This window comes from Neofelis nebulosa, chromosome 18 (assembly GCF_028018385.1).
Source record: "Neofelis nebulosa isolate mNeoNeb1 chromosome 18, mNeoNeb1.pri, whole genome shotgun sequence".
NCBI lineage: Eukaryota > Metazoa > Chordata > Mammalia > Carnivora > Felidae > Neofelis > Neofelis nebulosa.
This window is the reverse complement of record NC_080799.1, coordinates 14,688,257-14,715,551: the sequence shown is the minus strand read 5'-3', so window position 1 is coordinate 14,715,551 and position 27,295 is coordinate 14,688,257. Positions and strand designations below refer to the sequence as shown.

Here is a 27,295-nt window from a genome sequence, read left to right as displayed (position 1 = left end):
GATGCCTCTGGGTATGTGGGAACGCGTCCGAGGCTGGAGGTCAAGAAACAGGAAAGTCATACGGGGGCCCTGGTTTTTATGCATGGCCCGAGAATCTTGCCTGAACATCCTGAGCCTTACTCATGCATATGCAAGCCGGTCGTTATCATAGCTGGTTTATCTCACGGCTGTGTGCAATGTTCAGGACACTGTAAGTTACCCTAACATAAAAGTGCATGGGGCACCCATTCCCAGATATGGTCCAGATCAGCGGCTGCCACGCCAACTTCTCCAACCTGAGGCCTGTTCGGCTTCCTTTCTAGCTGTCCACTCCTCCCCATCTGGTAGAATAATACACAACAGATGTGGTAAAGTACCTGCAGCTGCTCCCCAGGAATCTCTCCAGGCTTGGCCTCTGTCCCTCCATTCCAAATCCTTTCTCTGGTCTCCTGTCTTCCCTGGCTCTCCGTTTCCGCTATGGCCCCGGAGTCCTGGTCGCTGACCTATGCTCTGATGCAGAGGCCAGTCCTCTCCAGCCCAGGTCCCAGGCTTTTGCTGGGGACATTTATGTGCTGGCCCCAGGGCCGTGGCTAAGACGAGCAAGGAGCTGTGCTTAAAATTCTTGACTCACAGGCAGTTGAGAGCACTTGATGTTCTATGCTCACGACCTATGAAGAAAGCACTATGTACAGCTACATTATGATCCAGATCTGTTGTGCATAAAAGTACGGGAAAGAAATACATCAGAACATTCACAGCGATTTGTCATGTGTGGTAGGATGATGAGTGATCCCATCTTTCTGTGCTTTCCAAAAATCTCAACAGTGGGCCTGCATTAATTGTGCAATCAGAAAAAGGAAAACAAAGGAAAGAAAATGCGGTTCCTAGCTAGTCAAGAATCTGTTCAATATCTACATCGTTTTCATCCGTAACACTGGAGATTATCAGTCCCGTGAGGTGGACCGTTGGTCAAACTTGCAGGGCAAGCAAATGGAAAAACGGGAGAAATCATAGCTGATCCCGTGAGGCATTTGTTACATGGGGCCACGACCTAGAAAACGCCAAGATCTTTCCTTTTTTAACGTTAAGGATAAATTGCGTTCCAGCAAGCGGAGTCTTTCCCCGCGTCAAATCTGGCACCAACAGTCTCCTTCTTTCCCCAATATTTTGTCAACTTGCCACTCTATCAGATCCAAAACTGCTGCTCCCCAGATCTTCATCATTGAACAGAACCACAACAGCTTTCAGGAGCGATGCCCATCACGAGGCCTGTTAGATTGACAGCAAGTGCCTGAATCCCCAAAGCGATTTGACTTGTGAAGTGTGGAGTATGGAAAGCATTAGCATCAGCAGTGGGTCTTGAAGTGTGGTTCCCGAACCGGCAACACAGGCATCACCTGGGGCTTGTTAGAAATTCGAATGCCTGGGCCCCACCCCAGAAACACTGAATCAGAAACGCGGGGTGCGGGTGCAGGGGGGCAGGGGGGCAGGGGGAGGGCGTCCAGCAGCCTGGGTTTCAGTAAACCCTTCAGGTGACCCTGATGCTCGCTCAGATTTGAAAAACATTGAGCCACTGAGATTGTGGGGAGCCGGGTGTGTGGGACAGGCATCTGGTCCAGCTTACTGGTCTGAGTCAGACCTTGGTAGTTTGGGGTTTTCTTTTATTTATTTATTAAAAAAAAATTTTTTTTTACGTTTATTTATTTTTGAGACAGAGAGAGACAGAGCATGAACAGGGGAGGGGCAGAGAGAGAGGGAGACACAGAATCTGAAGCAGGCTCCAGGCTCTGAGCTGTCAGCACAGAGCCCGACGTGGGGCTCGAACTCATGAACTGCGAGATCACGACCTGAGCAGAAGTCGGACGTTTAACCGATTGAACCACCCAGGTGCCTCCAGGACATGCCTTTCTAAGCATTAAACCAATGGAAGAATCGTAAATAAAAGTATTAAGCTATTAAATTTGAAAGAATATTGAAAAATTATATTTTTAAACTTAATATTCAATATTAAATTTAATATTTAAAAATTTAAAAATATTTAAAAATTAAATTTGAAAGAATATTTAAAAACGAAAAAAGGAAAAAATAGGGTAACTGACAGAATAAAGCATATGTGAAGAACATTGCGACAGCAATGTGAAAACCTCTTGACGGTAGTGCAATGGAATAAGGAGCAGTAATTGGTCAGTATTTTCAATATACAGGTCAAAGCAGTTCACCCTCACTAGAAATCTAAGAAACGTAAAATAGTAATTGGGCAACAGCTTTCACCTATCAGATTGGAAAAGAATCAAACTAGGATAATCCCCAGTGCAGTCAAGAGTTGGATGAAATGGACATGCTCGTATGCTGCTGGTGGAAATGTAAATTGTACAACTTGCCCGAAAACTCTCTGGTGATACTTAGCTACGACTCTTCAAACGCGAAACCCTATAATTAAAAATAATTCTATGTCTAAGACTCTGTCGTCTGAAATTAGTCGGAGAGGTAGAAGAGGCGCTTACAAAGACGGAGCGTTATACAATTATTTGAAATAATATTTCCATGTTACAGTCCGTTGAGATTGCATATGCAGGATAATTACATTGCGTTTCTACATCTGTTAGCCATCCATTTATATTCATGGACAAACACTGGAGAAAACGCAATCTTCCCGACGATATTAGTTATTATGGATTGGAATCAAGGTGAATGTAATTTTTTCTTTATCTTTGTTTCTATTTCCTGAAGTTTCTACATTAGGCTGTATGATCTGTTCTGTTATTTGTCGGTGAAATTACCAAGACCTCAAGTTAACAAAATCGTATTATTTTTTTTTTTTATTTTTTTTTTCAACGTTTTTTATTTATTTTTGGGACAGAGAGAGACAGAGCATGAACGGGGGAGGGGCAGAGAGAGAGGGAGACACAGAATCGGAAACAGGCTCCAGGCTCCGAGCCATCAGCCCAGAGCCTGACGCGGGGCTCGAACTCACGGACCGCGAGATCGTGACCTGGCTGAAGTCGGACGCTTAACCGACTGCGCCACCCAGGCGCCCCACAAAATCGTATTATAAAACAAGTGTTCTCAATGGCAAAAGATGATTGGAGTTTCTAACATATGTGCCCATTGTCATGGTGAACAAGGCACAAAAATTGATACGAGAGTATGAAGGCATATCATCAGAATTTTAGCCACCAGCCCCGGGGAGGAAGAACTCATGGAAGCCTCTGCATGGTGGCCCCCCTACCCAAAACTCAAGGCTGACTGTTGCCCACCCCAGCACGTTTTTATGCTCAGGAAAAAAAAAATTGAAAATAATTTTTCAAACCCTTGCTAAGTAGCCCTTGGCAACCACGTTCTATTGTTTCTATGAGTCTGACTCTTGCATTTCTCATATAAGTGGGATCATTCGGTGTTCGCTGGAGACACTTTCTGACCACAGTTCCAGAGATCTTGTTGCCATAAGACAGAGTTTCTGAGGGTCACTTGGTCAGGGAGGTGGAAAGAAGAGATCTCAGCCACCTGCCGACTGGTGCGTGGGCCCTTCTCACCGAGCTCCCGCCCCTTGGGGCTCTGGGTCGTAGTCCCCACATGTTCTTGTTGAGGTACAACCGTGTATTTTTTTTTTTTTCTACTTTTGCTATTCTGAATAAGCGTTTGATGTTGTCATTGTATGTCTCTCACCACTTTCTGCCGGTATTGTGGGTTTGGAATTTTGACTTTTATCTGGCTTCCTTACTGGATTCTCTCGTTAGTGGTCATGTGCTTTTCAGTTGATTTTCTTCCGTTCTGTATGTGACTCTGTCTCCACATTGCCGCAATTTTGTTTCCCCCATCTGACACTGTCTATTTTAGTCCCACATATATTGACTGAAACCTGACGATTACTTATACATGAGGAGGGTGAGATTCGATGTTGATGTGTCTTACTTACCAACGGTTTATTTAATATGGATATATTATAGCTTTTAGCAAATGTCCTTCGAATCTCTCATTATAGGAGCACGTGAGTATCCATGTTTAGCTTATTGATGTGATATAACGATTAATAAGTTCCCAACACTAAACAATGTTTATACTCCTAAGATTAACATTTGCTCTCATGGTAGGTCATTTTCTTAATGTAATTTGACTTTGTGATGAAATTTTAAAATTTGAGTTGACACCAATTGTGATTTCTTCATCCATATTTATCAATAAGAGCAGCCTGTCATTTATACAGAACTATAAGTGTCTTTATTAGGTTTTGAAACAATTGTTCTAGCATGATAAAATCAATTTGTCCAGTTTCAGTCATTTTGTTGTTGTTGTTGTTTTTGGCAATAAGTTCCATATGGTATAGATTTATTTAAGATCTTAAATCTGAGCAGGCTAGTCCATAAAACTGCTTGGGTTTTTGTTTTTTTCTTTCTTTTTTTTTTTTTTTGAGATATTTCTTTGATTATAACATTTGATTGTTCCTTAGTCTATTTTGAAAATTTATGTTGTCTTAAGGAAGTTTCCAGGTCCTCAAAATGACTTAACTTATGAGCATAGGCTTGTACACACAATTGTTTAAAACTTTCTCTTTTTTTAATTTTTTAATGTTTATTTTATTTTTGAGAGAGAGAGACAGAGCCCGAGTCGGGGAGGAGCAGAGAGAAAGGGAGACACAGAATCTGAAGCAGGCTTCAGGCTCTGAGCCTGACATGGGGCTCGAATCCACGAACCGCGAGATCATGACCTGAGCCGAAGTCAGACACTTAACTGACTGAGCCACCCAGGTGCCCTAAAACTTTCTTCAAAAGCACCTTCTTACCATTATTATAGCTTCTCTCTTTTTCTCTTACTGACCAGTTTTATTGAGAAATAATTGCCATAGAGCACTGTATCAATTAAAGACATACATCACAATGATTTGGCTTACGTATGTCGTGAATTAATTACCAAAATAAGTTTGACATCTGCCATACAAAAAAAGAAAAATATTTTTCCACGTGATGAGAATGCTCAGAATCTACTCTCTTAATAACTTTCAAATACGCCATACAGCAGAGTTAACTATAGGTATTATGTTATACATTATATCCCTAGTACTTATTTATTTTATAAATGGAAATTTGTACCTCTTTTTAAAAATTAAAACAACAATTCTTTATCTGACCAGAGTTGACACACAATGTTACATTAGTTTCAGGCCCACAACAAAGTGATTTGACATTTCTATACGGTAGGCCGTGCTCACCACAAGTGTAGTGTTATAGCTTCTGTTTGGTTTTTTTTTTAATGTTATTTTATTTATTAAAGAAATTTTTTAATGTGTGTTTATTTTTGAGAGAGAGAGACAGAGTGCGAGCGGTGGAGGGGCAGAGAGAGAGGGAGACACAGAATCTAAAGCAGGCCTCAGGCTCTGAGCTGTCAGCACAGAGCCTGACGCGGGGCTCGAACTCCCTGTCCACGAGATCATGACCTGAACCGAAGTTAGACGCTAACCAACTGAGCCACCCAGGCGCCCCTGTTGTAGCTTCTCTTAATTGTAATTTTTACTTTTCTTACTTTTAATTAATGTATGTCATAAAGTTATCTATTTCATTGATTTTTTTTTTTTTAAGAAACGCTTTTATTTAATTAATAGGATCGTTTTCCTGTTTTCTATTCAGGTCTTTATAACTTTTATCTTCATTTCCTCTCTGCTTTCCCTCCTTACTGTTATTATTTATCAGATCTGTGTTCAAGGATTATTTTATTTAGTTTCTCTTTATGAATGAAAGAACTTGGATATGAATTTTTCTATTAGTATAGCTTTATCACCATGCTGAGATAGTCTTATCATTTACTATATGGTCTGTAATCGTAGTTAATGCCTTTCGTCACTCAACGGTTGTTCAAAGAATATTAGTGGATACTTCATTTAATAATTTGTTATTAGTTTCTCATTTTATTATTACATGGCAGCCATAGAATACTGCTTATGTAATCTCTTCTTATACTATTTATTGTGCCCATTTAATGTGGCTCAGTATGTGTTCACTTTGCGTAAATGCGATTTGGTAATTGCAGAGACTACCCTCAGTTTGTAGGCAATAGAACTATATACTCTCACATGAAAAATCTTGAATGGCCTGGTCTATTTTGTATCTACTCAGTCTGTCTTAGACTGACGGCGTTGAGGATCTCAGTGCTGTTTCATTTTCTCTGTGGGGTGTGTGGTGTGGTGTGTGTTTGATATCGCCGTTCATTCTTTGGTCGGTTGACCCGTTCAACAAATGCTAACTGAGAGGCTAATTGTTGGGCCAGCACGGATATAGCCGTGGACAGTAGATGAGTGTCTTGCTCTCGTGGAACTGATATTCTAGTGTAAGGGGCAGGGAGAGATAGACACTCAATAACAGATACTCACCTCCTAATATTCAGTTCTGTGACATACATACAACAGGATACTACCGTAGGGGGCAGTCAGGGTGCCTACTCTACAACTTTCAACAGCGTGTGAAGAGAAGGTGAGGAGGACGTGGCATTTGGGCTGAGCCCTACATCGAGAGAAAGCTCTCGCTTGTCAAGCTCTGGGCACAGTGCTCGCCAGGGGGAGGCGACGGCCATTGCTAGGGCCCTGAGGTGGGACAAGCTTGACTCGAGTTTGGCAGGCAAGGGAAGGATGGTAGGAGATGAGGTTGAAGATGTGGCGGAGACCAGCTCTTGTGGGACATCACAGGCCTTGTGTGGGGACATAGGTTCAGAGGAAGATGACTGAGATGACCTCACAGCGGCGCAGACACTCGCACGTAAGTCTGTGGCCACGTGCTCCTGTTCTGCACAGCGCTCGGGCCTGGTGCGGTACTGCTCAGCCTCCAGCTGGTTCATTGCCCCGAAGCGCCAGGGTGTCGCCCTACCCACATGGCTTCTGTCCCCATCTGCATTTCGGCCACCCGAAAGCAACGGAAAGGCAAACGGAAAGCAACGGAAGGCAAAGGGGTGCCCAAGTCTTTCAAGAAGTTGCCCACCTCCCTTCTACTTATGTCCTATTGGTGGGAAGTTAGTCACGTGGTTGGCCGGGAGCCGGCCGTGTTGCCACGTCCAGCAGCAAGGGATGTCGGGAAATGTAGTCTTTCCTCTGGACAGCCATGTTCCCAGATTTGAAAATCGAGGAGCCTGTTGCTATTAAGGAAGCATGAATTGACACTGAGGGAAGAACTCTTTGTCTCAGGTCCCAGCAAGACAGGGAGTTTGGATATAATTTTATGTAGAAAAGTACTCACCGGAGTGTTTTAAGCAATACAGTGGCATGATTTGGTTTACACGCAAACTACCGCTGCGTAGGGTTGTCGGGGGCTGGAACGGAAATGGGAAGTGAGGAAATTATTTCAGGAGTCAAGCGACAGGCTGATAGCTTGTACTAGGGTGGCAGCAGCTGAGGTAGTGAGAAGGGGACAGGCACAGGTGTTATTCTAGAGGGAAAGCTAGTCAGCAAATTAAAATGTGGCAATCCCAGTATGGACCCGTTATCACCATTTATACCTACAGAGAGCCTCCTTGGCCCATCCACCATTTTTGTCTTAAATACTCCTCTTCTGATATTAATAGCAAACTCATCTCATTTTCATTTTATTGTTGTGACTGGGTATATCCTTATCCATCCTCTTCCTTCAAAAAATTCTTTTTAGGTAGCCTTCTCTTTAAAAGACTCATGGTGTCAGATTGGTTTTTATGGGCCAGAGAGAATTTGTCTTTTAATAGACAAATTTAATAGAATTTGTCCTTAATCCCTTGGCAATCCTTTTATAACGGGTGTTTGTTCACAGTTCGATGGGCCTATATTATTCTTTTTGATTTTAAGCCATGTCCTTTGTTTTCTGTCTTTTGCTATACAGATTGTTTTATATGCTTTATCTTTTAAATTCAGTATAAAGGTGGCTCTTTTTGTTATAATCCTTGTACTGATTTTGACTTTTATGAAATACGTAGTTAAAATGATATCTGTCTGAATATTTAAGGCAAAAGAATAAATGACTTTTGACTTTTCCTTAACACAAAATTCGGCTTATATTTATTCTCTGCTTTCACTTTGCACTTATGTTAATCTGGCATTATACATTCTGTCTTCTTAAATTTTTTTTGAAATGGTTATAGATTCGCATGCGGTTTTCAGAAAGAATTTAGAAAGATCTCAAGTACACCCCACCCAATTTTCCCCTAAATGGTAACGTTTTGCAAAGTCCCGGTACAGTATCATAAATGGGATTTTGACGCTGATGAAACTCACCAGTATTCTTCAGATTTCCCCAGTTTTACTTGTTTTATTTTTTGGGAGAGAGAGAGAGAGAGAGAGCGTAGCATGTGCACTTGTGAGCGGGGGAAGGGGCAGAGAGAGGGGGAGTCAGAGAATCTTAAGCAGGTTCCGTGCTCAGCATGGAGCCTGATACCGGACACAATCTCACAGACTGTGAGATCATGACCTGCGCCAACATCAGGAGTCAGATGCTCAACCAGCTGAGCCACCCAGGCGCCCCTCCCCAGTTTTACCTGTACCCGTATTTGTATGTATAGATGTTTACTGCTGTATAGTTTTGTCATATCTGTAAGTTTGTGCGTCTGCCTCCTCAATCGATACAGTGAACAGTTCCTCGCAACCCCCACCCCCAGCCCTATCTCTAACTGCTGCCAACCACTAATCTGCTTTTCACTTCTAACATGTTGCCCGTGTAGAATATTTTTTTGTAAACGCAAGCATACACTTTGTTACCCTTTTGGGAATGACTTTTCTTTCACTCAGCATTGTATCCTCGAGATTCACTCAAGTTGTGTGTATCAGGAGTTTGCTCCTTTCCGCTGCTGAATGAATAATAGATCATGCTATGGATGTACCATAGTATATTTAACCATCTGCCTGTGAATTGTGTGTTTGGTTTTACAAAAAACCGCTAGGGTGCCTGGGTGGTTCAGACGGCTGAGCATCCTTCTCTTGATTTAGGCTCAAGTCATGATCCCAGGGTTATGAGCTCCAGCCCTGTGTCGGGCTCTGTGCTGGGCATGAAGCCTGCTTAAGATTCTCTCTCTCTCTCTCTCTCTCTCTCTCTCTCTCTCACTCTCTCTCTCTCTCCCCCTCTGCCCCTCTCCCCGCTCGCACGCGCTCTCTAAAAAATAACCCCCCAAACAGCAAACAACCTGCTAAACGGTTTCCCAGCATGACAGCCATGTTTTACATTCTTCCCAGCAACGTGCGAGTGGTCCCCTTTCTCCACGTCCTCACCAGCTTTCATACTGTCGCCGTTTCCGTTTCAGCTCTTCTGGTGGGTGTCCAGTGATAGCCCACTGCATGATTTGCCGTTCCCCGATGGCTAATCCTTTCCAGTGTTTACTTCCCACTTACCGTCTCTACGTCATCCGTTCGTATCTGTGTCTGTCTTTTGCCCATATTCTCATTAGATAGTTGTTTTTGTTTGGTTTCGTCTTACTGCTGAGATTTGAGAATTCTTTATGTATTCTGGGTGCCACTCCTTGGTGAGATAGGTCGCTTGCAAGCATGTTCTCCCAGTACCCAGCGTATCTCTCCCTCCTCTTTGCGCGGGCTTTGGCGAACAAAAGAATTTTAATTTTGCGGAAGTCCAAACTTAGCAGCTTTTCCTGTTACGGATTGTGCTTTCGGTCTCACATCTAAGAACTCTGGGCCTCGGCCTAGATCACAAAGATTGTCTGGTTTTTTTCTCTAATAAAAATTTTAAAAAGTTAATTTAAAAAGTTAAAAAAAAATGAATGTGTATTTGTTTGAGAGAGAGAGAAAGAGCACAAGCAGGGGAAGGGGGGAGGGAGAGAGAGAATCCCAAGCAAGCGGTACTCTCAGCACAGAGCCTGGTGCAGGGCTCAATTCCATGAACCGTGAGATTGCGACCTGAGGCGAAACCAAGAGTCGGACACTCAACCAACTGAGCCACCCGGGTGCCCTTATATAGTTTGAAATTGTACCTGTAAGTCCATGATTTATAGGGAATAAATTTTTATATATAGACATATATATATAATATATTACACATATCTGTACATATATACATATGACTATATAAATTACATAAGCTTATTATACAATCACACATACACACATGTAATTTATATATGTCCGTATTCTTTCTGTTGTTCATATTGTGTAAACTCTTGATCTGCCCTCAAATTCACCTTTTCTAACCTCTGTCAATTCTACTCTCCCAGCTCACGAATTGTTTATTTCTGCAATTGTGTTTTTCAGTTCTGTAATTTCCATTTGGTTCTTTCTCATAACTTCTGTTTCCTCATTCAGGTTTTCTTGTTTTTCACTTGTGTGAAGAGAACGTGTGATTGTTGAAGGATTTTTATGATGCCTTCTTTAAAATCCTCGCCAGATGGTTCCAACGTCTAATTCGTATACACATCGGTGTCCGCGAAATCTCTTTTCTCATTCAAGTTGTGATTTTCTCAGTTCCTGAGATGATGGGCGATTTCCTATCGTATCCTGGACACTTTGCCTAATATATTAGTCGATGCTGGGTTCTATTTAAATCTTTTATTTTTAGTAGGTAGTCACCCTGTGTAGGATTACATGCAGGTCCTGGCTTACTTCTGTGGGCCATGCTTCCAAATGACAGTTTCATTTCACAGCGTTTGTGGTGATATTTTAGTCTGCTCGGTTTATCTGCTCCTACCGGGTCTCCCACTCATCCCTCCTCATGCTACTTGTGGAGTGGAAAGGGTTTCCTTGGGTCAGGACGATGGGTGTCTCTCTGTGCGGGAGGGGGTCCTCAGGCAAGAGTTTTCCTAAGTCAGGCACGTCTTGTGATGGCGTTCTCCCCTAACCGTGGGGAACAAAGAATGCTTCCCAGGTCAAGTGCTTATTGAGATCCGCTTAATCCATTGGAGCCATGATGAGATCCATATCGCTGTTGCCCCCAGTCTCTGGGCAGAGGTGGAGAGTCTCAGGCCCACAGGGACCAAGTCTTCTTGGGCTGGGCCATTTGTTTGGGTGGAGGTCCCTCTTGCTGGGGCCTCCCTATTAAATTCCTGGGGGGTGGGGAGGGACATTTCAGGGCTTCCAGGGAAGGAGAGCACTTCCCTTAGCTGTTTATCATTAGTGGGGCCCCCAGTAGATCCCCGCTGTCCATCGTGGGTTTGTCCAGTGTTGTCTGAGGAGCTCCCATTCAGTATGAGGGAGGAAAGTGCCTACCCATGTCTCTTCCTATTGCTTGGTTTGAGGGACGGGATGCATTGCATCCGTGTGACCTCCTTCCACCGGGTGGGAGAATATAAGATATTCTGCTGCTATTTCGTTCTCCGGTGCTGGGTCCCTAACAGGTTCACCTTCCTCCTTTTAGCACCTTTGAGAATTCTCCTTTGGTTATCTCCTACCTTATCTCCACGGCTTATCGCGGTACTTGGTGAGGAAGCAGGGAGACATGGGTCTATACCATGTTATCTGGGTGAGGTGTCCATCATTATTAAACAGCTCTTTTTTCCATCATTAAGTCTTCTTTTTTCAGAATATTTTCAGTGTTTGTGTTTAGTTTTGTATCCATATTTACAACAGTTCATTGTCCTTATCTCTAAAAAGTTTTCTTTATACTCTAAATTTCTTATGTCTGAATTGTTAATTACAGTTCTCTCAGTTGGCTGGAGAGCTTGGTGTGTGTGTGTGTGTGTGTGTGTGTGTGTGTGTGTTTGCAATTTTTCATAGTGGGGAACCAGGGGATTATGTAAGAGATATGTTCTTCGAGCCCTTTGCAGATTTGAAAAGATCCTTCTGCGACTTTGCTAACAAAACAAAAATATGGTTAGTTTTTGGGTCACCAAATGCTAACCTCGGTGTCCTATAATCATCTCTCATAGTATTTTGCATAGAATCCTACTCTTCCACGTGCTTCCTCAAGTTCCATGGTCCAATAAATCGTAGGAATGTCTCCTACTTCATGCAGTTCATCTCTTGGAGTCCCATAAAAGACACTAGTTCGTGAAAACTCTGACACAGCCTGCATTCGGCAAACTCATTCAATTTTGTGTGGCCCGTCGTTTCTCAAACGATGTGATGATGTTGGAATGTCTTTCTGTGCTTCGCCTATTAATATTTATATCCTCATTACTCTCTGTTACAAGTCAAAGAGAACCTACCCATGGATTCAATAGTAAGGACAGAGATCTAACTTAGTAGGATGTCTGGAGTGGGCTGTCAGGACGGGAAGCAAAGGCTCAGTGATGTCATCCTGAAGCTTGGTCTTCGGTCCCACGATGCTCAGCCTGCTGAAGCCTCACCTTCGTCCATGTTGCCCTCCGGCTGAGGGATGGCTGCTATACCTTCAGGCACCAGAACTGGTAATGCTGATGGTGATGGCGATGATGATGATGATGATGATGAAGGCAATGATGGCAGCCATCATCATCTCGGCAGCCAAAGACCTTCTTTGCCCTGATGGTTCTCTTTCTTATAAGTAAAGGGAAAGCTTTCTCAGAAGGCTCCCGGCAGGTGTTTCCTTTAAATGACATTGGCCAAAACAGAATGGCATGTCCGCTCCCAGCTACAAGGGGGACTTGAGAAGATGGATACTGGCAAGGAGGGATGTGGTCGCTTGCCTAGCTTAGATGTGTTATGATCCACCCTTGGGGCTTGACTCATTGGTCTCCCAATCAGATCAGGTTTCTTTAAGAAAGGAAGATAGAAGGAAAATGGCAGCCAGAATACAGCATCGGAAACTTTCGGGTGGGGTTCCTGGGTAGCTCGGTCGACTCTTGGTTTCTCACGGTTCGTGGGTTCGAGCGCCGTGTCGGGCTCCTTCCTGACAGCAGATTGCTGCTTGGGATTCTCACTCTCTCCCTCTCTCTCTGCCCCTCCCCCGCTCACAACTGTCTCTGTCTCTCTCAAAATAAATAAACTTGAAAGAAAGAAAGAAAGAAAGAAAGAAAGAAAGAAAGAAAGAAAGAAAGAAAGAAAGAAATTCTTTCAGGTATGCATTCATTGCTTTTTGTACTTTGTAGAGAAGTTGGAGGGGAGCTTGATTCAGCTTACGTTCCTTGTAGAGAACCTGTTTTGTTCGGCCGGATGCCTCTAATGTTTCTTATTTATGTACAATCACATGTTGGGCAGAATAGATCTTTTTTTTTTTATTACTTTGCCTGGATCTCAGGGAGCTTTTCTGATATATCAACTCGGGCCTTTCCACCCGGTACAGCTTTCTGGTATTCTCTTTTTACTGCTCTTGAGGCTCCGGGGTGGCTCAGTAGGTTAAGCGTCCAACTTCAGCTCAGGTCATGATCTCCTGGTTCTTGAGTTCTAGTCCCACATTAGGCTCCCTGCTGTCAGCACAGAGCCCACTTCAGACCCTCTGTGTCCTTCTCTCTCTGAATCTCCCCCACTCAGCTGTCCCTCTCAAAACTAAACTTTTAATTACTGCTTTTGCTCTGTTTAGTTTTTCTCCCGTGCAACAGACAAAACCCCTAAGACGGACCTGTTTTTTTGTTTGTTTGTTGTGTGTGTGTGTGTGTGTGTGTGTGTGTGTGTGTTTTGCCTCTTCCTTCTTATCCATTAACCTTTCTTTTTCTGTTTCTTCTGTTTCCATCCACAATCTGAGAACCTCTGACACTGCTCTGCTGCATGTGACTCCTGGTATGTGGGGTGGACGTCCCGCTGTGTATGACCTTTGAAATCATTTTAATTTTGCTCTGCGTTTTTGAGCTCCTTAACATTCTCTTTTCTCTTCCTGAAATCCTTCTCTGTTTCTTTAGTTCCACTTTTTCCTCCTCCTGTGGCTCCCTATTTCTGTTCCATTGTGACCAAATCCTCTTGGATGTCTCAAAGGCCCTAAGATATTTTCAAGTATCATCATTTTTGTGTGTGTGTGTGTGAACAGTAAGTTTTTTTCCCAGTGATCTTTAGCCCCCTTAATCAGGGTAATGCTTATTTTCCCTTTGTTCTTCGTTATCTTTTCAAAAGTACTGTGTTAACATTTTTTTTTTTTTTCTAATCCACATTGTCCCAGTGTCCTGGGATATGTTACAGAGCACGGAGGTAATTTAGTGTGGTTTTCCAGCTTCTCTGGGCCTGTGTTTTTCCTCTGGTGGCTCAGAGGGTATAGGTGGTGGTTTCTTTCTACATCTGTCCCCAGGAACGCGGCCCTTCGTGGAAATTCCTCCAAGATTTGGCCTGTGTTCTCTTATCTTCATTTCACAGTTGGTGCTGGGTGTCTTTCCTTTTTATTTATTTCTGTGTGTATTCTTCGGCGAAATTAGCGAGGAAATGACTCTGGGCCAGCACTCAGACCGGGTTGGTGGGCACTTGGGAAGTCCTCGGAGAGGCGGTGTGCGGTAATAGGGAAAAACACAGGGCATCCGAGCGAGTAGTCTTCCCTCCGGCTCTGTCTGTGTGTGCTGTGTGAACGTAAGCCCATCACTGGTACTCAGAGCGTCGGCTTCCTCAGCTAATAGGAACATCCACACGAAGGGTCGAATGGGATACCACATCTGAGGTGCGTGGCACCTGGTGTGTTTAGTCCCCCGCCCTCCTGTTCCAAATACTCTACACAGAAATAGCAAGCATCGAGTTGAACTTCTGGTCAACCAGCTTCTGCTCTCCTGACTCAGAGTCTGTCCGTGTCTGGACCCCGTTCTCTCACAGCCAGAGCCTGCTTCATATCTAGAGATGCTTTCCGCATGGACCGTGATCTGGGGATGCCTTCTCTGCTTGGCAGGATACTCCCAGGATTCCTTGTGGAGAGGCAGCAATAGTGGAAGGTTAGGAACCGAGGCTGCCGGTCATTTCCAGATCTGCTCCTTAAGACCTGTGGGATCACAGTCAGACTCCCTCTCCTTCTCTCTGCTTCCTTCTCCTCATCTTTAAAATGGGGATAGGGGCGCCTGGGTGGCTCAGTTGGTTAAGTGTCCAGCTTTGGCTCAGGTCATGATCTCACAGTTCGTGAGTTCGAGCCCCGCGTCGGGCTCTGTGCAGACAGCTCAGGGCCTGGAGCCTGCTTCGGATTCTGTGACTCCCTCTCTCTCTGCCCCTCCTCTGCTCACTCTCTGTCTCTCTCTCTGTCTCTCAAAAGTAAACATTAAAAAAATTTTTTTAAAATAAAACGGGGATAATGATTTACCTGCCACATAGGGTTAGCTGAACCGTGTAAAGCCCTTAGGACAGGTCCTGACACATGGTGAGCATAGTATCAGTGTTTGCTAGGGTGTTGTTGATGGTGGTGATGATGATGGCAGCCACCACCATTGTCATCAGCCTCTCCTGCCGCAGACTGCCACATCCGGGCCCACTGTGTTCTGCCGGCCTGATTCAGCCTTCCACTGCCACCCTCCCCCTCCCCTGCTGTCTGCATCTTTGTGCCTGCTGGACTCCGCGGGTTGGGTCTGATTCCCCTCCCATCTCTCTCTCCCCATGGCTGTCACCTTCTCCACGCCCAGCTATGTTCGCGCGGCACGGCGACAGATGTGCAGAGTCCCTGTCCTTGGAGACACAGAATAAGAAACAAGCCCACGGTCCAGAAAAAGCTCACCCTCCAGAAAGCCTTAGACATTTATCTGCCTAAAGGCAAGAAACTGAACCGAAGGATCCTTCAAGGTCATGCCTCTGCACAGAATCTTTCAGAGACTCCACGGCTTCCCGAGGACAGAGTCCGAATTCCAAAATGTTGTACCATCTGTCCTCTCCACTTCAGCCCTGTCCTGTCCCCGGCAGTAAGGTCACAAGCCTGCCCCTGGAGCCCTGAGAATTACCTGTGGTCCTGACCACGCCTCCACACCTTCCCATTGGCTCATACCTTTGCCGGGACAGCCCCCCCCCCCCCCCCCCGCCTTCCCACCCTCCTCCCTAGACCCCGGAAAACCCTTGTGCCCCCCACCCTGTGGCACAGCCTCTGTCTCCATCAGCCCTCACCGAGGAAGCACACTCCCGGCCCTGCTCCCGTGTCCTCGCCGTGTCCTGTGTCAGTTGCTGTAACAGCACACGGGCCACCTGCCTGAAATCCGTGGTTTCCTGTGGCAACAGAACGCTGAATAAGTAAGTGACACTTGTGACATCAACAAAGCATAGCTTTACTTTTGTCCCCTTTTGCCCCTTGAACATATATCCAGTTACAGCCGCATCACCGCATCACTCTGCTCCTGGATGAAAACTTTTTTTTTTTTTTTTTTTTTTTTTTTTGGTCCACAAGACATTTAAGAATTTAAATATTTTACTCATACGGAAAAGTACAGAGCGAATTAGACAGCGCGTCCCATAACAAGTGGTATATTGAACAGTTGAACAAACGGTAACATGATAATATTTGCTTCAGAATTTGAGAAGTTAAACGTTATACACTTGGTGTCCCTTACGTGGCCAACAGGAAGTGATGCCTGCAACCCCCTTGAACTGTTGTGGCCTTAAGATCAAGACTGTCACTTCCACCCCGCCGGATTCGCACACACTACGTGTGCCTAGAACAAGATCTCCTCTTACAATTCCGTCTAAAATGTGCCCTACTGCCACTGGCTGGGTTTTTGTTCTTGTTTTTGTTTTTTAATTTTTACTCAGGAGGCTATTTAAGCTTTATCCATGTCGCTGTGTGTAGGTTGAGATTATTTTAAATGCCAAAGGGCAGCCCGTTGTACTATCACTGACGCCATCAGCGTCACGTCATCGGTCATTTAGATGGTCCGCAAGTTTTGATCGCCGGGACAGACACCCGGAAGCGGAACCGCCCCGGTGCGGGCACAACGTCGGCTCCATTAAGAGGTGCCAAAAAACTTAAAAATTAAATTAAAAAAAAAAAAAAAGAATAGTGGGGGAAAACAAACAAACAAACAAAAAAAGAGTTGCCAAAATGTTTCCCGAAGTGCTTGTTTCAACGTTTAATCCCACCGATGCTCGCTTGCTCGCTTTGAGAGCGTGAGCACGCATGCGTGTATGCGCCAGCACAGGAAGGGCAGAGGGACCCTGAGGCAGGCTCCCTGCTCAGCGCAGAGCCCCTCACGGGGCTTGATCTCAGGACCCTGAGATCGTGATCTGGGTCGGAGTTAGGAGTCGAGCACTTAACCGGGCACCCAGGTTCCGCCCCCCCCCCACCCCCCAGGTTCCCCCCACCCCCACCTATGCTTTCTCGCTTATCTGCATCCTTGGGAACTAAATCTTTGCCAAGATGTGAAATGACGTTTTGTGGTCCTTTTGGCTTGTTTTGCCTTTAATACTGGAGAGGGTGGCCATTTCCCCCACGTGCATCGGCCATTGGGGTTTTCTCTTTTGTGATTTGCCTGTTCGTATTCTTTGCCAGAGTTTCAATTTGGTGGTGCATCGTTTCCTTTTGATTTGTTTGACCCGTTGTTCTCCTCCTACCTCTGGGGGACTCAGTGCTTCTGGGTAATAGCAAAAGTAGAATAATTTAAGCCTCTCTGGCTACAAACTCCAGCCAAATCACCACAATCCCAGGAGAGAGAGAACTTCCATCTTTTTCCCGTAGAAGAATCTAGACGAGATGAGTAAAATAGTCAAGCTAGCGTGGCTGGGTAACTGCAGGGTTTGCAACCCCGTGGTTCATTTCTTAGACTGGCTCCGCTGACATCCTAGGACGCTGAGACCCATTAGCGTTACTCAGATACCCTTCTGAGTTCTCCCGGGCAAGTGAACCCTGCTATACGTAACTCAAATTATTCCTCTTCATAACATCATTCTCGCATTTTTTGTTACGGTGGCTCTTGACGGGGGCTCACTAAATCTCTCTTCCAATTACTATTTCATGGGGTGCGTGGGTCCCGGTGCCAGGGCAAACCAGAGTGGATCACACACACGCCTTGCAGCCTTGCTGAAGCATTTAACTCTACTTGATTGGACTCCTACTGTTTGCTCGGTCCCCTCATTTACACGGTCACACTTCTGCCTGTTCTCTCTTGCTCTCTCCTGCACCCTCCAGTAAGATCTGACTCTTTCTGCAAGGCCTGACCTATTCTGTTCCACCTGAATCTATTAACTGCGCTGGTTAGGGAGCCAGGTTGTTGATCTTGACCTCCTTGTAAGAGATTTTTTTTTTTTTTTAACATTTTTTAAAAGTTTATTTATTCTTTGGTGGTGGGGGGGTACAAGCAGGGGAGGGATAGAGAGAGCGGGAAAGAGGGAATCCCAAGCAGGCTTTCCAGTGTGGGGCTCGAACTCATGAACCATGAGATCATGACCTGAGCCGGCCACTTAACCGACTGAGCCACGCAGGCACCCCTGATTAGTTGTTTATCATTAATAATTTATAGAAAAAAATTGAGATTAGCTAGAGATCCATCTGTTTCAAACTCCTATTCAAACTAGTCTTTTCAAACTAATATTTTCTGGTTTGGTTTCTTATCTTCCCTAGCTTTTAGATCATAATTTATTCACGTCTGCTCTGTGACATAGTTCCCTTTGACTTCTTTTCAACATTTCTGTGTGTGTGTGGTTTTATTTTTTTTTTGGGGGGGGTCTGTCTTTATAAGCAGGAGATAGCTGAATTTGAAAAATTCCAACCAATAGTCTGTCTTTAAAGAAATAAATGTACACTTTATGTGTAGGGGTCGGGCAGGACATCATAGACACTTTAGGAATCATTTGTTCTGCCTTTATTTTGTGTTGTCTGTTCACCATTGGATAGATTGCATTCTCTTTCCTGTTGAATAGATTACTGCCCCCCCCCCCCCAAACACACCTTTTTTCCTGCTTGATTTCGAAGCTCCACATTTCTGTTATTTTACATTTTGAAATACATGTTTTAACATTTTTTTTTTTTACAAAGTTCAAAATTACTCAGTATCTCCATGACCCTCCTAAGAAAGGCAGCGACCGCCACTTCCGTGTCCTTGATGATTGTTGTCTGGAATTTGGGTGACCCTGATGCTGTCGTGTAGACGCAATGTGACTCCTAGGACGTCCTGGCCCGTGCCCCGGGGTGACGTTTGTTTGCTTCCTCTGGCCTCCCTGGGGTTAGCTGTGTGTGAGCCCGGGGGGTTGTTGGAGCCCGATGGCCTTTCCTGAGCAGGGCGGGGGGCTGGTCTCAGTGCCGGGGGGCCCCACCCCCCCTTATTTCACCTGGGCAGGTTCAGTCCTCTTTTCCCAGCAGGTGAGGAGCCTCCCTGTTACCTCTGTCTGTCACCGTACCTGCAGCCAGCAGGCTGGCACATTCAATGCAATTTTCTGCCTTCAATTTTGGCTCAGGTTTTGGCTACAGAAATGATAACTTGGTTCGTTAGCGGGACCGTGTCTTTCCTTTTCCTTACTTATATTGGAGTGGGGTCGGGATGCTCCAAGCGTGCCTTTCTGGTGCCAACTTGACTGGTGCACTCGTGCCAGATTTTTGGCTTCCTGAGGGCAAGAACTACTTCCTTAATTTCTGTGTCTCTATTAGGGGTCCGTAATACCTGCGCTGGGTCCATAAAATAACATCGAGAATGTTATAGGTCTGTGAGTTTATACTCCTTGCAACCTAGCAGGTGCGCCTGACACAGTTCCATGAGTGCTGGCAGAAGATACAAGACTCCTGGTCAGAGACAAGGCCTGTTGCTGACAGCAATAGCTTCTTGAGCTGGTTCTCTGAGCCCTAATTCCTACAAGATGACACTTGGAGGGCCCGGTGTCACCTGCATAGAGTTACAGCAGAGGACCCCTGAGCTTAAGGTACCTAAATCTTTTATAACGGGCAGTAAGCCTACCTGCCTTTGTCCTGGAGAGACATGCCATCTTTATCATACCTGACCATGATCTAACTTGCCCTTTGGAGAAGACATCATACCTTCAAAGGCTGTTCTCTCTGCAGATGCCCTTGAGAAGATAGTCCTAAGCAAAGGCAGTCGGTGGTTGTGCTGTAAGACATGCAGAAACGTGAAAGGCCCAAGGAGAATTGTCTCTGAGCAGGTGGCTGCTCAGTAAAGTCTTCTCTTCGATGCATGATGGTTCTCATCCATCATGATGCACATTATGATAATGGTGGTGTAGAAAAAGCAGACTAGTCCTTGCAATGAGGGAGGATCTTAGTGTTGCCTGCAGCTCTAGGAGCCAACAGCAATGAATGTGGGGAGAATTTGGTCTCTGCATTGGGAGGATAGACTGGTTGGCAAAGGCCTGTCAAGAATGGGTCCCAGAGGACCCCACAGCCTCTGCCTCTCATCCCTGGAGGCATAGCTGGTGCCCCCTCCAACCCTCCGTACTTGGGCCACCGCTGTGCCTCTGCCAACTCCATAGAGAACTTTCTAGAGTCCCTGATCTTTTGCAACACTGGCTCAGGATCCAAGATCCTGGGTGAATATGTCTGGTTCGACAAGCCTGAGGCAGAGGAGCTGACTTTTTGAAGATTTATTCTGAGGAATGAATGGGCTCAGATTCTCACCAAGACACTTATGCTGGGGAAGTTTCCAGACACAAGAAGGAAATGCGGATCCTGAGCCTGTGCTTTGCTTTAATATACACTTTTGGTAGCAGCTAATATATGTATTAGTTTGCTTTGGTGTGATTCATGATAGGCATGAAGACGGATGATTTTGTTTTGTCTGCACTGCTTTTTGTGAGCCCTGTGGCACGTGCATCTATCAGGTAAGCCCCTGCAGGTATCCATCATCCACGTGACAGGCCTGTCAGGCTGAGTGCCATATACCAGCCCCTCTGACTGTAAAATCTTGTGGGAGGAAGCAGGTTTCTCCTGGCTGTAAGCCCTCCTCGAGAGCACATATCTTCAAATAGGATAAGTGTCAAAGGCAGTTCACCCTCTCATTTCTGGGAACACCTGAGCCCTTCCCCTACCTGGCCCTTCTTCCCAGCTGATGGGAGCCTGGGCCAGTTTAAACGCAGGAATCTGTAGAGGTAACCGTGGCTCAAAGACCAAATCCTCTGCTATTTCTGCATCTGGGGAGGGGGCCGCTCTGGGAGGAAGAACAGAGCTCAGCACTAGGAGTGTGTGGTCCTAGACCGTCCCCTGCACTTACGTCTCTGAAGTAAGGGCTTCTTCGGATGGCCTGTCCAGCTGCCAGATTTGCCTCTTCCTCTGCTTCCCTGGTCAGCCCTGCTCAGAGAGACACTGTAGCATCCACGACCGTTGAGGCCCCGCCATGACCAAGTGGGCAACCTTGTTCTTTACCCTCGTGTGCACACTTTGTCCTAGGATGCCTTTTGTTGTTGTTGTTCTTAACTGAAATCATTGTCCCAAGTCACCGGTTGTCTCCCCCCACCGAAAAAGGTTTATCTTGAGAATCGTCTAAATCAGTTGCGCGTAGTTGGAAATGGTCTCTCCTGGAGCACTAAGTCTGGTGTAATTGGAGGGTACCCAAGACATCAAATGGAAACACCACAATGTAACTAATAATACGGTGTTTCATACTGGAGTTGATATCATAAAGGGAAGGTGAAGGAGCAAACGGGTGTGAAAGTTAGTGCATAAAAGGGGGGACCAAGAGGCACAGAGCCTACAAGATTATAGGGGTTTCCCGTGAAGCGCACGGTAGACGTTGGGTGTAGATCATGTCAGGAAAATTAACAAGGGAGGATGGATGGAAGAGAGAATAGAAACACTGGTTCTGATGTTGGACTTAAACTTCATGTTTTTTGGGTAATTTTTAAGTTGAGATATAACTGACCCACGACATTATATTCGTTTCAGTGTACAACGTAACGATTCGATATTTGTACATATTGTGAAATGAGCACAATATAGACAACAAGACCACAATGAATCTGGTTAATTGACATCCATCACCACACGTAGTCACAATTTTATTTTCTTGTGATGAGAACTTTTAAGATCTCATCTCTTAGCAACTTTCAAGTATACGACACGGTATCATTAACAATAGTCACTATGCTGCGTATTACGTCCTCAAGACTTCTTACACTTACAACTGGAAGTTTGTAACTTTGGACCCTCAATTTCCCCCCACCTCTGGCAGCCACCGTTCTCTTCTCAGTATCGGTGAGTTCAGGTTTTGGTTTGTTTTTAGGTTCCACGTTTAAGTGGGATCATGCGGTATTTGTCTTTCAATATTTCACTTAGTGTAGTGCCCTCAAGGTCCATCCATGTTGCTGCAAATGGCAAGGTTTCATTCTTTTGTATGGCTGAATTATAGGTATACAATTACATACATTACATTACATTGTATATACATAATTGCATTATGTAATTACATAATATAATTAATTATATATTAGTTATATAATATACATACATTGTACATAATATAATTAATTATACTAAGTATAATTATACATATAATTATGTATAATATGTATAATTATACTTAGTATAATTAATTATATATAATTACATTATATATAATTACATTATATATATGTATATATGTATATATGTATATATATATTAGATAATTGATTATATAATTACATTATATATAATTACATTATATATATGTATATATGTATATATGTGTATATATGTATATATATAATGTAATTATATATAATGTAATTATAATTATATATAAAAATTATATTATATATATATAAACATATATATAATTATTTAAAAATATAATTATATATAATATAATTACATACTACAGTTTCTTTATCCGCTCGTCCAAGAATGGACCCTCAGGTTGCTTGCGTGTCTTGGCTGTTGTAAACAATGGTGCAGGAAACGTGGGGGCGAAGGTGTCTCTTTGAGCTAGCATTTCAGCTGCACCCTTTTCAATGACCTAGAACACAGATGCCACCGACCAGAGGGGTCAATGTCAGACGGGTGGCAGAAGAGGCGAAAACATGGCCCAAACTCCCTACTTAACGTGTCCCTCCGCTGTGGTGCTCTCTCTGGGCCTCCTTATTTGGGGTGGGTCTGCCCAGAAAAGCACATCTCCATGTGCACGGCGGTCTTCTTTCTGCTGAGACGACACTGAGCCAGAGACTGATTGGATTCCATGGAAGGCCCAGCGGACGTGAAGCCCCAGCGTGGATTCCTGGCTGGAGGACAGGACCTCCCTCCCCCGGACGGAAGGTTAATGGGAACGGACACCAGCATCTCTCAGGAGTTTTGGTCCCAGCTCCCAGAAGTGCTGCCCGAATGGAGCCTGTGCTGGCTTCCAACCTAATTGCTAATCTGAGCGGAACTGGCCCCGTCCAGGCAGGGGCTGCAGAGCTGCAAGCAGAGCTGAGACCAGGTTGTGACCCCCACCCCTGCCCCCACCCCCCACGGCATGCCGGGAAAGTTCCTTCCAGCTGACAGCAGGGCCGGGGAAAGAACATCTGCTCCGACATTTGCCAAGTCACAGCTGTCCCTGCTGATGGCTTATTCCTTAGAACGTGCTGGTATCTGCCCACTCATTCTTGCCAGCTCATCCAGGTCACAGGGTATCTCACGTCACTGCTGTCCACCAAATTCTGTCCTAGAGCCTTTTAGGGATGGGACGATGAGGTAGATTGGTAGCAGAAGAAGACACCCCAAGAACTCAGTGGAGCCAGTGCCCCAGAGCCTGGAAGAACTGGCCATTCCTTCCTTCCCAGGAGCCGAGAATATAGCCCTGGTTGCTATGATTTCTTTACTGCAAGGATGCTCTAAATCAATAAAGGCGATCATTGTATTTACTGCCTATGTGGTTGAACTGCATCCATTCAGGCTACGTAGGCAAGGTCAGCCTGAATTAGTTAGAGATATCTCATACTTACGTAGGCATTTTCAGGGTATGGCGTTTTATCATGGTATTTCACCGGATTTGTGTGTATCTAGGTAATTGGAATTAGCTGCTACTTCTAAAAAGTGTTTTTAAATGGAAGCTCTGAGACACATTGATAATTAGCATCCTTTTATACCCTCAATTAAACTGCCAAAGTGCCTAGCAGTTTTCTTTCTTCTTAAGTTACTTAAATACAGCCATGTAATTTTATTTACCCGATTTGTTTGCTCAGGCGGTCCCTCTTCAATGACAGTGAAAAGGAAGACTTAGGCTGTACTCCCATCAGATCATCAGACATTGTAAAAATTTGCCACGTCCAAAATTCTTAACGAGGGTTTATAGCATATAAATGCATCTTTGGTTTCAAAAGCCTACATCTTGAGCAAGGAAAAGACACATTTCTTTTCTTTTTTTTTTTTTTTTTATTTTGTAAAATGTTTAGTCATTTTGGAGAGAGAGCACAAATGGGAGAGGGGCAGAGAGAGAGAGGAAGACACAGAATCTGAAGCAGGCTCCAGGTTCCCAGCTGTCAGCACAGAGCCCGACGCGGGGCTCGGACTCAGGAGCTGTGAGATCATGACCTGAGCCGAAGTCGGACGCTCAACCCACGGAGCCCCCCGGGCATCCGAAGCAAAAAGACACATTTCTGTTCAAACCACGCAGTGAGTCTGCTATATACTGGCTCCCAGACCCATATCTACTAGTTTATCCATTTTTTTCCTGTGGTGCACACAGCAGAAACAGTAAACTCTTGAAGCAGAATTCAATTTTCAGGAAATGCCTCTGTTAAGCCGTGCAGGGTGGTTTTTTCAAAAGCGCATCGAGCACCTACTTGTGCTGGGTGCTATGAGACCACCAAGCGTCCGCTCTCAAAGGACCCCCCGCCACCCACTTTGGGGATGGTGTGAGGGGTTCGAAAGGCAAGCATGGTTGTGACCTGCTGGACATCTCCTGGGGCTCAGTGCCGGTGGCACCGTTGGTCTTTTTTAGAGCTGGCATCAGATGACTGTTCTGAGCTGCAAAATCTGGGGAACGAACAAGAGATCGCGAGAGACCACACTCTGGCCACGTGCTTTGCCGGTCTGCAGACCAGCGTCTCCTGACTGCAGCCGAGACAGCCAATGACGCTTGGTTGCCTTACAGGAATCAAATTAGGGGAGTATAAACGCCTTCCGGTCACTGCCAAGCACACGTGCCAGTGAAGCTTGAAATCCAAAGCTGTAGAGTCATCAAGCTGTAGAGTCATTAAAATCTGTTAAATTCCCTAAGTTGGAAATTGATGGCTCCCTCCCTGCACACCTTCTAAACCTCGTCCGACAGCTTTGTCCGACATCATTTATCACTCGTGACAAAATACTAACAGAGAAGGACACGCCTTTGACCAAATTATCACATTTTGGTTCTGGGTTTTTTTGGTTTTTTTTTTTTTTCCTGCATGTGTAGAGGTGCCTGAACTTCCTCCCAGCAGACATAAATAGGCGAGAAGGTAAAAATGTTCTCCTTTCAGATATCAACCAACACGATTTAAAAAAAAACAAACCCAAACCTTCCATATAATGACTCCCCCCCCACCCCCCCGGAGGCCACATCACTTGAGGTCTGGTGGGCAAACCACTTTGAAGCCAAATACACACAAAATTGGTTTTCCTCTAGGCACGCAACAGAATGCAAACTCACTACCGAGGCGTACCCTGGGAAGTTCAAAACCAGCTGAAGGTCAGTGTTAAGCATGGGACCTGTATATCCATGGAAGCCTGAAGGTTTCAGAGAGGCAAGAAAATTCCAGTATTTCAGAGTACAGGTGTGTGGAAGCCGTTCTGTGTCCATCTGTTGGATTCACTTGTGGGCACATTTCACCAATTTTTAGTTAGATTGAACTTAGCTTAACCACTCAGAACCTGCTTCTATACCTGTCCAATGGGGATAATGATACGATACCACTTCCTGAGAGAAATCAGCCCATTTCTCTCACCCCCAGCCTTTGGCAACCCCCACCTACTCTATGAGTTCATCTTTCTTAGATTTCACATAATAGTGAGATCATACAGTATTTGTCTTTCTCTGCCTGACTTATTTCCCTTACCATGATGCCCAGCACATTCATCCGTGTTGTTGAAAATGGCAAGGTTTCCTTCTTCTCTATGACTGAAAAATATTCCAGTGTATGTTTTCTTTCCCTGTACCTCCACTGAGAGATGCGTAGGTCATTGCCGTGTCTTGGCAACCGTGAACAATAGCAGTGAACGTGGAGGTGCAGAGAGCTCCTCGAGAGAGTGGTTTTATTTCCTTTGGGTAGATACCCAGAAGTGGAATTTTTAATGGTAGTTCGGCTTTTAATTTTTTGAGGAACCTCCATACTGTTTTCCATAGTGGCTGCACTGACATTCCCACCCACAGGGCTCCCTTTTTTCTGCATCCTCCCCAACTCTTGCGATCTCTTGTCTTTTTGGTAATACCCATTCTAACACACATGTGATGATGTCTCATTGTGGTTTTGACTGGCATTTCCTGATGATTAGCAACGTAGGGTAACTTTTCATGCACCTGTTGGCCATTTGTATGTCTTCTTGAGAAAAACTGTCTCCTCAGGTCCTTTGTTTTTGATTTGTTTCTACTGTACCTCCCACTAAACCTGTTCATTATTCCCCCATCTTCCGGTCTTCTTTTGTAGCAACTTGTCTGTAATTCCCTGTCCTACCACCCTATTGCTTCTCCCCTCTCTCCCTCAGTTCCTGGTTTGTTTATTACACCTAAAATGCCCTCAGGGTGTTTCTCACCAGTTACTTCTGTCTATTGGGAATTCTGGGTGAACTGACACAAGACACAGCCTTGGAACTTAGGCGTTCAAGCCAGCCTGAAATGAGCTCTCAATTGTGCAGAACCAATTACCCCCGGGTCCCTCGTACTGATGGAAGTGAGTTTTAAATCGTAGGTCTGGCTGCTTAGCAAAGATTGGACTTCGTCAAATGGGAGAATGCCCGGGTGATGCTGGGTTGAGCTCTTCCGTGACTAAGGAGCACTTCTCCTTCTCTGCTTTTTATTGAAAATGTCATGAGCTTTATTGCCTAAGTGTTAAAGCACAAGGACAAAGTGGGAAATTACTTTAACTTCCACTCAGAGTGCTACATTGCGTGTCTATTTCCAGAGGGCACGGAAGGTCAGCTTGCCTTGCGAGAAAAGGGTGTATTTTGCAAATAAGAGTCCTTAAAACTCTAGTAACAATTTTGTGTTTGATTTTGCAAGGGCCAGATCCCAGAATAGCCTTAAGAATGTTTACTTGCTACAACCTTTTTATTTGTAACATATTGGGATTATAATACAATTCAATATAATAAATCATAATGATAAGTTAAAAAAAATAATGGTGTTTGCTTGGTCAAAACCAGTTTGTTTCATATTGGGAGGACACTATTTTCTAATAGAATCAAATAACTATTAAATCTCGGGATCAGTAGGGAGCAACAGTTTATCTAAATGGATCTGTGTATGAGATCCCAACCAAATGATTATCTAACTATCTAACCTGTTTGGTGTTACCTATTGCCAGGAACTCTTTTTCCTTGGATAATATATCGCATCTTTGCTGTGCTCGGTTAGAAATCTATTCTTTATGTTATGCCCCAGTTGGTCCTGGGATAGCCTACACCCATTGATCCCACACCTGATCCAATAGAATTAATTCACTTCTCTTCTGCCTGAGAAGCTGTAAACTATTTGAAGGCAGCTTGCACATTTGCCC

At 44.6% G+C, this 27,295-nt stretch overlaps 1 protein-coding gene and 1 long non-coding RNA gene across 5 annotated transcripts in view; one reads left to right on the top strand and one right to left on the bottom strand.

Moving 5' to 3' along the window:
• Nucleotides 1-15,869, bottom strand: part of LOC131501375 (uncharacterized) — a 49,815-nt gene extending 33,946 nt beyond the window's left edge. The window contains exons 1-2 of the long non-coding RNA XR_009256774.1: nucleotides 15,827-15,869; nucleotides 7,197-7,269 (exon numbers count right to left, since the gene is read on the bottom strand). This is a non-coding gene — a long non-coding RNA (uncharacterized LOC131501375). The remainder of the gene's footprint in view (nucleotides 1-7,196; nucleotides 7,270-15,826) is intronic.
• CALN1 (calneuron 1) overlaps nucleotides 1-27,295 on the top strand; it is a 528,610-nt gene that overhangs the window by 340,152 nt on the left and 161,163 nt on the right. The window lies entirely within an intron of this gene.